Genomic DNA, 12591 nt, shown 5'->3' with positions numbered 1-12591 from the left:
GCCAGCGATGGAAGTTATCGAAAGGACATAGGATTTCCATTTATATGATGAAGGCATTCTGGAAATGGACAGTGATGATGGTTGCATAATACTATACAAATATCACTAAGGTACAGATTTTTTGTGATAAATTTTATGGATTATTTTGTCATGGTAAAAATTAAGCAGAGTAAATAAAAATGACTCAAATAAGTAATAAATAAATCTGTTGAGGTTAATGGGTTTCACTGACTTTTTACTTAGCACATGAGTTACAGGGAGTTAAATTTTTTAAATATAAAAACCAAATATCCATGGAGATGCTGAGGATGAGGGGAGGTGAGGTTAGGAATTGTCATGCTGGAGTAGGAGGGTAGATTTACTTTACTGAGGGATCAAGACCAGTGAAAGAGCTATGTGCTCCAGAGGAGTAGCTAGGATTGGGGAAAACAATTCTGAAGGTCCAAAGGGTAGTGGACATTAATGAACCAAAAGATTGCAAGACCTAGGAAGGCCCTGCTAGGATCAGAAGGCATTGCATGATACTGCTTCATAAAATACTTGTATCAATTTACACAAATCGATTTACAATAGTATTGTATAGTCTGAAGATGGAAACAGGATAAAGATATTGAGAATGGAAGTCATAAGCCAATGAGAGGACAGCTTAGAAATGACTCCCTACAATAGAGGAAGATGATAAGACTCCAAGAATTATTAATTCTCTATGTTGAATGCATTTATTGTAAACTCGCAAGTTCAACAGCCAGAAGGACAAAAGGTCATGGGCAAAACTTCGGGCAAAGAGCTTCCTTTTGTCTGTGTTCTTAGATGTGATACTTTCTGGAGAGCATGATGTCTGCAGTGGGGCTCTTCTTGAAGACTGAGCTCATGAGTCATTTGAAGGTTCTGAAATTGAGGAGGTTGAAAACTATGAGAACCAGGTGGGGAAAAAAGGACTCACTCATGGACTATATGGAAGTCCCGCATGTATGTAATAGGTATATATAAACCCCCCCCCCCCCAAAAAAAAAATGCTTTCAGGGCACTCTGCAATTGGAGGGTATAGGTGGCTACACTGAGGGCATCCTTGTCAGGCCCTTGAAAGCACTCAGATGTTCTGAAGAGGTGAGAAAAACTATTGTTGGTGGTGCAGGGGTGAAGATCATGTCTGGAAACTGCTTTACAGGAAATGAAAACTAGATTGTGGAAGTCTTAACGGTGCAGATGCAGCATGAGCAGACGCTAGAGGGCAAAGGAAACATTGGGGTTAGAAAAGTGAGGTTGGGAACCCTAGGCATGAGAAATGAAAAGGCTTGCAATTGGGTGTGAGACTATCAAGCAGAGGTGATAAGTACAGGGCTTTGAACAGTGTTGACAGGCCCAGTGATTTCTCAAAAAGCCCCCTGTCCTTGGAGAACATGTGCAAAGCCCTGTTGCCCTTTTGTGTATCTCTCTGCTAATGTGGTTCGATGTAACCTACTGAATTGTGGGTAAAGAGCAGAAGTTGTATGATCATATAGGCAAGTTACATTCAGATCCAAGACTGACTCATGGTCTTAAAGCCAGTATTTCACTAGACACGAAAATCAGTGGCCAGAAGGAAAGGCCAGGTTGAGAATCTGTATTAAGTCTGTGCATTGCATTTTAGTTGTTTATTTTTCCTTCTTGAAAAATATGGGTTTTTTTCTTCTTCTTTTTTTACTATCCAGATTTTTTCAACTATCCAGTATATTCTAGGAACCTACACAGAGATATGACAATAATAGTTTCCTCCATAGTCCTTGCAGCCTAGAGACCCTCTGCTATGCTTTGAGTGTCTCCTTCCAGCTCCTGTTGAAATTTTATTCTCTTTGTAAGGGTCTTGAGGGGTGAGACCTAAACAATGTGGTTAGGATACTAATGTATGGCCTGTTAAATGGATCAATGCTGTTGTTTTTAGAACATGATTGGTTGCAGCAGGCAGCGGTGGTGGTGATAACAGGGTGGTTTAGACCAGCTCTCTCCCTCTCTCTGCCTCACCTGTTGACTTGCTCCTTGACATGTTATGATGTTCAGCATGTCCCTCATCAGCACCATGCTCTGGAACTCACCAATCTCCAACCTCCAGAACAGTAAGAGGTAAATTTATTTACTCTATAAGCTGCTCAATCCGTAGTATTCTGTTATCGCAACAGAAACAAGACTGGGGACTCTTGTGTTTATTTGGCCATGGAAATACCAAGTGCTTCAACCCTGAAATTCTCTGGTATGCACAACAGCAGGTCAAGAGCTGGAATTCTGGTTGAGTGTTGAGGTGTGAGAAGGATCTAGCCCAGTGGTTCTCAGCCTTCCAAATGCTGTAACCCTTCAATACACTTTTCTCATGTTGTGGTGACTCCCGACCATCAATCTTTTTTATTACTTCATAACCGTAATTTTACTAGTTACAAATTATAATGCAACTATCTGTGCTTTCCAATGGTCTCAGGTAACTCCTGTGAAAGGGTTGGTTGTTTGACCCCCAAAGGGGCTTTGACGTACAGGTTGAAAACTGCTGGTTTAACTGGTCTTTGCATCTTGTTTTTCTTTACTTGATCTCAAAGTACAGGAAGCAGTAGTAAAAAGGAAATCCCAATACATACTGGCAAAGCTTGGCTTTGTCATTGCGAAGAGTGCAAATCAATATTTTATAACCATAGGTCACTGACCACATTAATGTTTCCTGAAATAACTTTTGTGGATTATACCAATATTTGAATATAATGGAATGACACTTAGTGGGCTATAATTGCTTCTCAAAGGACTATATCACAATGTATTGTGGATTTTTCACTAAAGTATTGTTTTGGGACCCTTTCATGTTTTACACATGTGAGCAAATGTGTAACACTAATCACTTGAATCAGAAGATGAAGAAGAAAAACAACCTGGAAAACACAAAACCCTTCCTCAGAGATTCTGCTCCATTAAACAATGGACGCACACAGACATACAGACACATACATATACATACATACACACACACACAAACACACACACAAACATAAAACCAGACAAACACAAACAAACACCAACACACACACACACACACACACACACACACAAACAAACCCCAATTGTGAGCTTACTTTGCTGAATATTTTCAGTCAGGAAGAAAAAAAAAACAAAGTAAAGAACATGCCACTCAGATTTCATCACTCCTTAGAAGTTTGCACAGCAGAGAGCTCCAGTAAACGCCTGGCCTTTTCCTGGCAGAAATGCCTGCTCTGGATGCTCTTGCTGAGAATAGTGGCAGTGTGACAGTGTTCACAGCAGAGATAAAAGATTAACATAACACCAGCACTTGTTGGCTTAGCAAATTTTCTTTGAATCTTTTGGTCAATTGGATCGCAGCCAGTTATTCTATTATCTAACTAAGGATTTTCTTCTGGCAGGCAAGAGAGATAAAGAAAAAAGTAAAATTATCACTCCTCACTACTGCACTCCACTTTTTACTAGATAAAAATAAAATTTAATCACCTGTGAGGCTGGAGGTATGGCTGAGTGGTTGTGAGCACATGCTGATCTTCCTCAGGACTAGAGTTTGTTTTCCAACATCCACATGGGATGGTTCAGAACTGCCTGTCACTCAAGCTCAAGAGGACCTTTTCCTGGACTTCACTGTTACCACACGCACATCTTCTCACAAGCACACACACACACACACACACACACACACACACACACACACACACAGAAGGGGGGAGACAGAGACAAAAACAGAGACACAGAATAAATCAATGAAAATTTTTGTCTACTCAACACTCTTCTGAATTTGATAAGACATCTTCCTTAAATATCATACTCAACAAGCCAGATTGTTTATAATCAAGCATGACAATTACAAGTGCTATCAGTACTATTTAGTAAAAATATATCCTTTCTGTATGTTTTTATCTCCACAACAGGGCTGACGTTGCGTATGACCTTTTCTTATGGTAACATTTTCTTATAGCAACATTTCAATTTATTACAGAGACTTAATACATACCTACTTACAGGTTAGGCAAACAATGCATTTACTACACTAAAATTTTTATGTCTTAGACTGTGGATAGCAGGATAAGACTTTGAATGTCTGTACATAGGCGAGTGCCAAGGACCAGATCTCCTTAAGGGGTGTCTGGGAGCAGCAAAAAGAACGACTCCAAGTCAAATCATAGATCCAAGCTGACCACCTGTGTTCTGCTTGATCTTGCTTTTCCAGTCTGCTTCTCTCCACTATGTTCGTTCTGCTTTCTCTCTGGAGATTTCTCTGTCTATATTCTGCTTGTTTACTATTCTACAGTATCTCTCGGTGGTCTGTGTCCTGTTTGCTTTCCTGTTTCTCTCTTCTCTTTCTCTCTCTCCCTCCCTCCCTCCCTCCATAGTGTGTGTGTGTGTGTGTGTGTGTGTGTGTGTGTCTGTCTGTCTGTCTGTCTGTCTGTCTGTCTGTTTTTCAAACAGGTCTCTCTTTTTATCCTAAAAAATTCTCTGGCTCATCTCCTGAAGAACATAGGTCCAGCCTCTTATTTTTCAGATTAACCCAGTCACTTATTCCAAGTTTCCTTTTGATTATCTTATGAACCAGCATCCTCATGATGCCAGTTCTTTGATTCTTAAGAGATAGCAAGCATGCATTTGTTTTTCTTAACATTGTGAAAGAATTCAGAGATCTGTATGCCTTTGTTAAGCACAGAGAATAAGCCAGTTGGGTGGAACCCTGCCCAAAATTATACCATTTCTACATCATCTAGGCCTAACCCACCTCTGTCCTAAGCTGACCTTGAACTCAGGAATCTGCTTGCTTTTGTATCTTTCTGACAAGCTGGTTCATAGTGTGGCTGACTTTGTTCCTTTAGATTTATGTCTTATATTTTGCATAGTTGAGAAATTATTTTGAACTCATTTATTTAGAGCTCTTTCCCATAGGCTTGAGGGCTGTCCCGAAGGTCCCAGTGTTTACCTTTTTGCTTAGACATAGCCACACCCTCAACTCCTGGACTCTAATTCTCATGGAGTCATTAATGTTAACAGAGAAGATATTTTCCCTCAGAATGTAAAATATGCACACTATTCTACAAACAAACCTTACCTCCACAGCAACCATCAACACTTGTGGAGGCTCACACTAGGAAGCCCTGTCCCAGAGGGGAAGAACCATGTCACTCTGTCCCCACCAGGATCACACTGGGTTTGGTAGGTGAGTTCTGATAGATATTTGATAGATATAATGTATCAATTTGTATTTTAACAGAATACTTCTTGTGGTGTTAAGAACAAAAATTTTAAAAGAGCTCCTAAATGGGTAAAAGTCTTTGGGAAATAATTGTCTACTCTGTGTAGTGTGACTCTACCTCATTCCTTGCATTCAGTCTATGTACACAGAGTACTGACTTATTCTCTAATAGTGCAATGGCCATTCGGGCTTCAGTATAATTTCCTTCTTGCTGCAAGTATGACTGTCCCTTGACCTTCAGGCAAATCCCTATTTTCTATGACTAAAATCTCTTGTTGATAGATCAGAGAAGCAATTGATTGCGTGTCATTTGTCGATATGAGTAGCAAAAACATCAAGAGGTTGGGAGTTAAGTAGGTTTCCCATGTCATATGAATTTGAGCCTTCTCAATTATAAACTGAGAGAATTGTCACCTATTTTGAAATAGAGTATGTATAAGGCATTTCAATGCTTAAGACTTTAATGAGAAAGCCTTACACAGGGCTAATGGGAAGCCACTCTTTTCTATCTATCTATCTATCTATCTATCTATCTATCTATCTATGTGTCTATCTATCTATCTACCTATGTATCTATCTATCTATCCATCCATCTATCCATCTATGTATCTATCTATCCATCCATCCATCTATCTATCTATGTATCTATCTATCCATCCATCCATCCATCTATCTATATATCTATGTATCTATCTATCTATCATCTGTTTACTTATTTTTGTAGCTTGATAACTTAATGCACTATTCTAATTTGTCCCAATACAGTTTCTTTCATAACATTAATTATAATTGTTTATATCCTAATGACAGGAAATTCATTTCCCAAATTGCTGTTATCAATCACGTAAGAGGTAGGTAGCCATGGTCATAGATTAACAGTCACCAGCTGTTGTCATTTCCTGGGAGAGCACTTTCACAGAGCAGGAGAAATACTGATCTCAAGTCTTAGCATATAGTCTTGAAGATCTGAAGATCTGATTGGATTCATGGAACTGAGGTTGCATAGAGAAGAATGGAAACTTTTCTTATGAGGCTGTGGCCTCAGGCAGAAGTAGAGAGAGCAGCATTGGAGCTTAGCCCCACTTCCCTCTCTCATGCTTGGACTCAGGAAATGCTACTTTATGGGTTGCAACTACTTGTCAGGCTCATGACTCAACAAACTGAAATGTTGCCAAATGAGATTTTGTTTCAAAATTCAGGCTGTGCACTCATAGCACATATGTTGCTGGATGTAATTAACTACCTTAAGGTCAGCTCTGCTCTTGGACAGCTAGGAGAAGCCATAGACAAGCAGAAGGAGAAACAGTATGACCTTGGATCCAGAGGTCAACAGGATGCCAACAAACTGTCATGCCATTTCCCTTCTTGGTCAAGTCAGGCCCATGATGACTTTATGCAAATGAAAGATGAAAGAGTGGTAAATGGCAGGTGTATGTGGTGTGTGTGTGTGTGTGTTTGTGTAAGTCTCACTTTTGGATGATGTCAGCTTATTTTAGAATGTAGCTTTTAGCATCCTTTTAGAAGATACAAAGCCTGATATATGACAAAGGTTCACTGAGGGAAAAGCAATTGTCATATATCCTGTGAACAGAGATGGCTGTCACTTTGAGGGGTGACCCTACTTCACTCGATTCATGCTCTCAATGGAAAAACCATTCTTGAATAACGGGATATGAATCCAAACTCTCTCAAGTAAAATGTAGTGACGGCATCTTTAAAAGGCAATGCTAGAAAAAGCATTTACTTAGTAGCCAAGGAAAGAGTCATAACCCCAGGGATACCACGGGAGACAGACGTTGGCCAGAGAGAACTTCCTGGCATGTGCTACTGCTATTCTCTGGTCAGGCCAGCTCACTTGTGCTCAGAGCTTATTGCTAAATTGTGGGAGATTTTTTAGCCTTTATCAACAGTTGGTAACAAAAGTTTAGTCATTACAGAAATGTTTACACCATAAATATGCAAATGGTCCACACTGGAGCTTTAATTTAATTTTTAATTATTTTCTAAGAGCTGGCCTAGCAACACTCTTGCTTCTAGCTTCTCATATCTGATCTCTGTCCCCCCCCCCCCCAGCTTTCTCTACAAAGGCTCTTTAGTTATTTTTCTTCTTTTCATTCACAGAGGGTTTTTTTTTTTCTTTTTCTTTTTCCTGACTTCACCACTGAGGCAGCTGTCACACACCAAGATGCTTAAGAGTTTGTTCCCATAAAACAGATCAGGGCAATACCAGTTTTCTTTTCTATTTAAACCAAGGTGCTACTATCTAAGAGAAAATGATGAAAAACAAAGGATTTCTTCTGGGGGATTGTTAACAATGTGGCCATCTCTTACTACATGTCTTGGGGGCTGGAGAAGCATGATGTTCTCTTTCAAATAATGATTAATGGACTCCAACTGAGAATTCTTCATGACCAGTTCTCTGAGTCACCCCCCGTGGTTGAAAAGGTTAGTTGAAAAGGTCCTAAGAGAACAGAGATGTATAATTTAGAAGTGTGTGGAAGAAGAAAGTGATTAATCCAACTAATGATCGTGCTATGGTACCCACAGGGTAAGGCAGGGATGTGTGAAAATCTAACCCCAGGCTTTAACAAACTATACCATGCAGATTGTATGTATGAACTGTTCTAGGCATGAAGCCTATAGACAATTTCCCTACTTTTTGGAGAACTGTACTGTCTGTGTCAGCATGACAACATTTTGTTCCAGGAAAAGACTTACAAAAAAAAAATCACAGTTGACCTTCAGTGAAGACCTTCACTACTGGCCTTGGGAGATTCTTGTATATGGGTTTGTTGGAGCCTTCAGGCAGACAGGAATGAGGCCTTTTCAGCTAGGCTCCTTGACATCCACCAAGGTACTGAAGCTCTGTCAAAGTCTTCTCACTGAGTAAATACCATTGAGCAAAGGTTTTTCTTCGTTAGAGGTCTCTTTGTCGTTGTTATTATAATTTTAAAGATGACACATTTCTCCATAAGACTAGGGAAGGTAACTACTTCTTTATTCTTATAATTACAACCTGAACTTTCCAGACATTTGCCCTGAAAGTCTCCACAATTATGGTGCTGTAGTTTGAATATAGGCTGAATGAGACTCCCAGAAACTCAAGCTGGAAGTTTTACACTCCACCCTTGTGTTGCTGTTGGAAAAGTGTTAAGATTTTTTTTTATGAGGTGCTTACTGGTACAACAGCTCTAGGTCATTGTGAATTTGTCCTCAGAGAGGGTTAATGTAATTCTCACTGGGCTTGTCTGCTGGCTTCCTGTCTCACCCTGTAAACTCTCTCTTACATACCTATTTGCTATGGTGTCATCCTTCATTAGGCAATGAGACTGGGAACACCCTCAGGCAGTTAAGCACAGGCCTATCGGTCTCCAAGCTGTGAACCATATAAGACTCTTGACAAAGTATCTAGCCTTGGTTATCTCATTATAACGAAAACAGGGTACTGTACTTAGTAAACATATCATCTCTTTCCTGTGACATTTTGATTTCAGAATATCTTGCTCTATAGTGTTTTCTTCTATTTGGAACTAATTTTTTCCAACACTCTAGATATGCAAGTTACCCTGAAGGTAGGCAGGTGAGTCACCAGCACTGGATGAAGACCTGTTTTGAGAAAGCGGGAACTTGGCACAAAATCAGAACCACTTCCTCTTGTCATATTAAATGTTGCCTTAAGGTCTTCTGTTGAAATGTTCTAGGCTCAAATAATAACCCATGGCCCTGACACACTGTGTCTTTCTAAAATGGATTTCTTGCTGGCTGGATATACCACTGTGTAAGTGGCCATAGGGATGGGGACGGTTCAGGGACGCTTTGCAGGACTCAAATCCAGAGATGACTGAGCTGTGGGACCAACCTCAAGTTGGCTGTGACATCTGCTTTTCCAGAAACCATAAAAATCTTTAAATATTTTGATTATGATGACTACAAAATCTCTATCTGCTTTGCAATACAGAAAATTATTAATATTCACTTGATATGGATCTTCAAGCTGCCGAAGAGTTCAACAGCAAAGAGGGTAAGAATTAAAATACACATGGAATATCTGCTCTGGGCAGCCAGAATACTGGCTTTTTCTGTGCATGAATTCATTTAACCGTTTCACCAAACTCACAAGGAAGGGTTTTAGTACTGTTAGGTGGGACAACCAGAGTTCAGAGAGGCTGACCTAAATCACAGGCAACAAATAGAAAAGTTCGTGTTCTCAGCTGGCCACTTGCACAGTAAATGTTCTCACTGAGGGACACACCCCTGAAACAAATGAAGGTAATGAGAAAAGAGAGGGGTGGCCATAGACAACTGTCAGGTCATTCTCCAAATCTCATCTTTTATAAAAGTACTTTCAACTTACCTCAATTCATTTTAATATAAGATAGACCCCAATATAAACCCCATTAATGGTTTAAGAATAGTGCTTCAAATAAAACTAAGAGTAGCAAAAATTATGATTTTGTTAAACGTGAAAATGTGACTGAATTTCTGTGGCACTTTGATTATAACTGTTATTAATTGAGTCTACATTTTGGTGAAGGACTGAAAGTCTTTAAGTGGTTCCAATTATCTCTTACTCCTTTTTTTCTTTGAATTTCTTCTCCATTATTGTTTTTGCACATGGTATAGAAATAAAGAGTCAACATCAAGGTCACTCAGAAATATAGAGAAGGAATTCAGAGCCAGTTGGGACCAGGCCACCTTTCACATTCAGGCCACATTGTCCTTTGACTCCATGTGAGGAGCAAAGATCATCCATTGCACATAGAGGAGTTTACAGTAGATTAATATGTGCATGAAACTTTTAAGAAATTTAAAACCGCAAAACATTTTAAAAGTCTGACAGATCAAAGTTTCATGAGGCCCAAAGGGCATAATACCATGAGACTTCCCTGAAAGGAAGAATGCAAATTTCAGTGTAAAATTGAGCACAGAAAGAAACCTTTATCTTAAACAACAAAAATAACACATTACAAATTTATAAAGTCAAGAAAATAGAGGAAACACAAACCCCATAAATCTTTATCATTTAGTCACTGTTTTGTTGTTGTTATTGTTGCTTTGCTTCATTTCCATCCTGTCAAGAGGTGAAAGATGTTTGGGTGAAGGAGTTGGCACATTAAATAGTATTTAAGGCTTTTTTAGTACACCGTGTCTGAAACAGAAACTACGATAGAACACAGGAGGAACACAGAGAGGTGGGAGAGGCCGCTAACAGGCAGACCAGCCCCAAGGAGCACTTGTCAGAGATGTCAGAGTTTCCTAACTTGCAAGGACAATTTAAGAATGAAAGTTAGAGCTAAGACTTTGGGTCTTCTATTTCTAACCTTAAACCAACACTTCCAAAAGAGTTACTTGAAGATTAGGAGAAACATTTACATAAAAGTTGTAGTTGATTTTCAGTCTTGAAGAAATAAGTTAAATTTTTGTCTCTCATGATGCAAATAATATATTATAGCACAGTTCTCTGTTTACACTGAAGAATGACCAGAAGACTAATTTTGCCATAAAATTAAATTAACTTTAGAGAATTTTCTTTGTATAGAGAATGTATAGCTCTGTATAGCTTACTGTTTTCAACGATCTACTCATCTAAATTTGGATTTTCAAGCATGACTTAACTAACCTAAAACTAAAAAATAAGACTCACTTGTGAGTGAGAACAGCACCAATTCTGTCTATGAGTTTTCTACCTTGGAACTAATGATGACCAGGAGATAATATTTCTAAAATGACTCCAGTGTGTGTGTAGACTGGAAATTATTTTATGTATCCTTCAACATTAGACAATTGTTACTCATTCTTAAAAACAACTTCACAGATTTGGTTACATATTTCTGATCTTCCTCCTCTTCTTCCTCCTCTTCCTTCTTCTTATTCTTTTTCTCCTCCTCCTCCTCTCCTTTTCCTTTTTCTTCTTCTCCTTCTCCTCCTGCACATAAAAGTATTTTAATGCAATTTCTATTCAAATAATTGAAAGAGTAACACTTATTCTATGATGTCTACTTAACCTTTACTGTTTGAAAAATAGCTATCCCAGTTATTGGTTTGGAGAAATTCTGAAGCTTTGCAGTTACAGCTTAACATACTAATATTAAAAATCAGTGTTATAGTCACTGTTCTTCTCTCTGTCCATAATTATAATGATCAGCACCTGCCATGCCAGCCATTGATTCAAATCTAAGCTTTCCTATGTTGATGCTGAGTAGTCGGCCACATTAGCTAATAAGATATCTCTGTGTATAAAAGTGTGTTGTTGTGATAGAAATAGACTTTAAGTTGTCAACTTAATATAAGAAGGCCAACTGAAAAGGGAGTTTGAATTGAGGGATTGCCCAGATCAGACTAGCCAGTGGAAATGTTTGTGGAGGATTGTCTTCATGCTTCACTGATGTACAAGGGCCCAGCCCACTGTAAACAGCACTCTTTCTGGGCAGATAGTCCTAGGCTATATAGAAACAAGCTAGCAAAGTATGTATCTGGGAATGAGCTATCAAGCAGAGGTTTCAGCTTAAATTTCCTGCTTAAGTTTGTGTCCTCACTCCTCTCCGTGATGAACCCTATCACCTTTAAGCTGAAATAAAGCCTTTTCTCCGCTAAGTTGCTTTTGGTCAGTGTTTTATCACAGTAACAGAGATGACACTAGGACACAACTTCATATATGGAGCTTTCTGTCTTGCAGGTGCATGTTCTACAAACACTGACATCCTGGTAGATTCTACGTAACATGCCCAAATTCCAATCAAGCATAATCATTCCAAAGAAATACCAAAAACTGCACCAAAATGAACAATTGAACACATTGATTCTATTGAGCACATTTTGAGATGATTCCTTTAGTTTAGCACTGAGGCAGCCTTACCCATCTCCATATAACTCTACATCCTACTAAGAGGAAGAAATCCCCTTAGACTATCTTCTAGCTATATGCACTTTGACCTTGTTTTCCCTCTGCTGTGTCATGCTAGATGTGCCCGGATGACTCAGACACGGTCTGACTTCTGCATCAGGAAGCTGAAAAAATATGTGTAATGAACAAAGAGGCATTTATAAAAGGTATTCTCACTAGGAAGGCTAATACACCAGAGTCATCTAGAATATGACCACCGTGAAAAAATAAACATCACTAAACATATGCTGACTTTGACTGTGCACAACTTCCGCTTAGCCAGAGTTCAAAAGTGCTTACAGCTACACCAGCACCACACAATATCCGAAGAGCCAAGAGAGGAAGTGGCAGTAAAAGGGAGAGAGCACAGTTCTAATCAGCTTCATTATAACGTAGGACTTCAGCATATTTTATAAAAATATATGACACATATTCTTAGGTCCCCTTCCATAGCTTTGGCAAAAGCTTGCTCTACCAAGGGGTTGAGCTT

This window comes from Arvicanthis niloticus, chromosome 7 (assembly GCF_011762505.2).
Source record: "Arvicanthis niloticus isolate mArvNil1 chromosome 7, mArvNil1.pat.X, whole genome shotgun sequence".
NCBI classification, from domain to species: domain Eukaryota; kingdom Metazoa; phylum Chordata; class Mammalia; order Rodentia; family Muridae; genus Arvicanthis; species Arvicanthis niloticus.
This window is presented reverse-complemented; position numbering follows the sequence as displayed.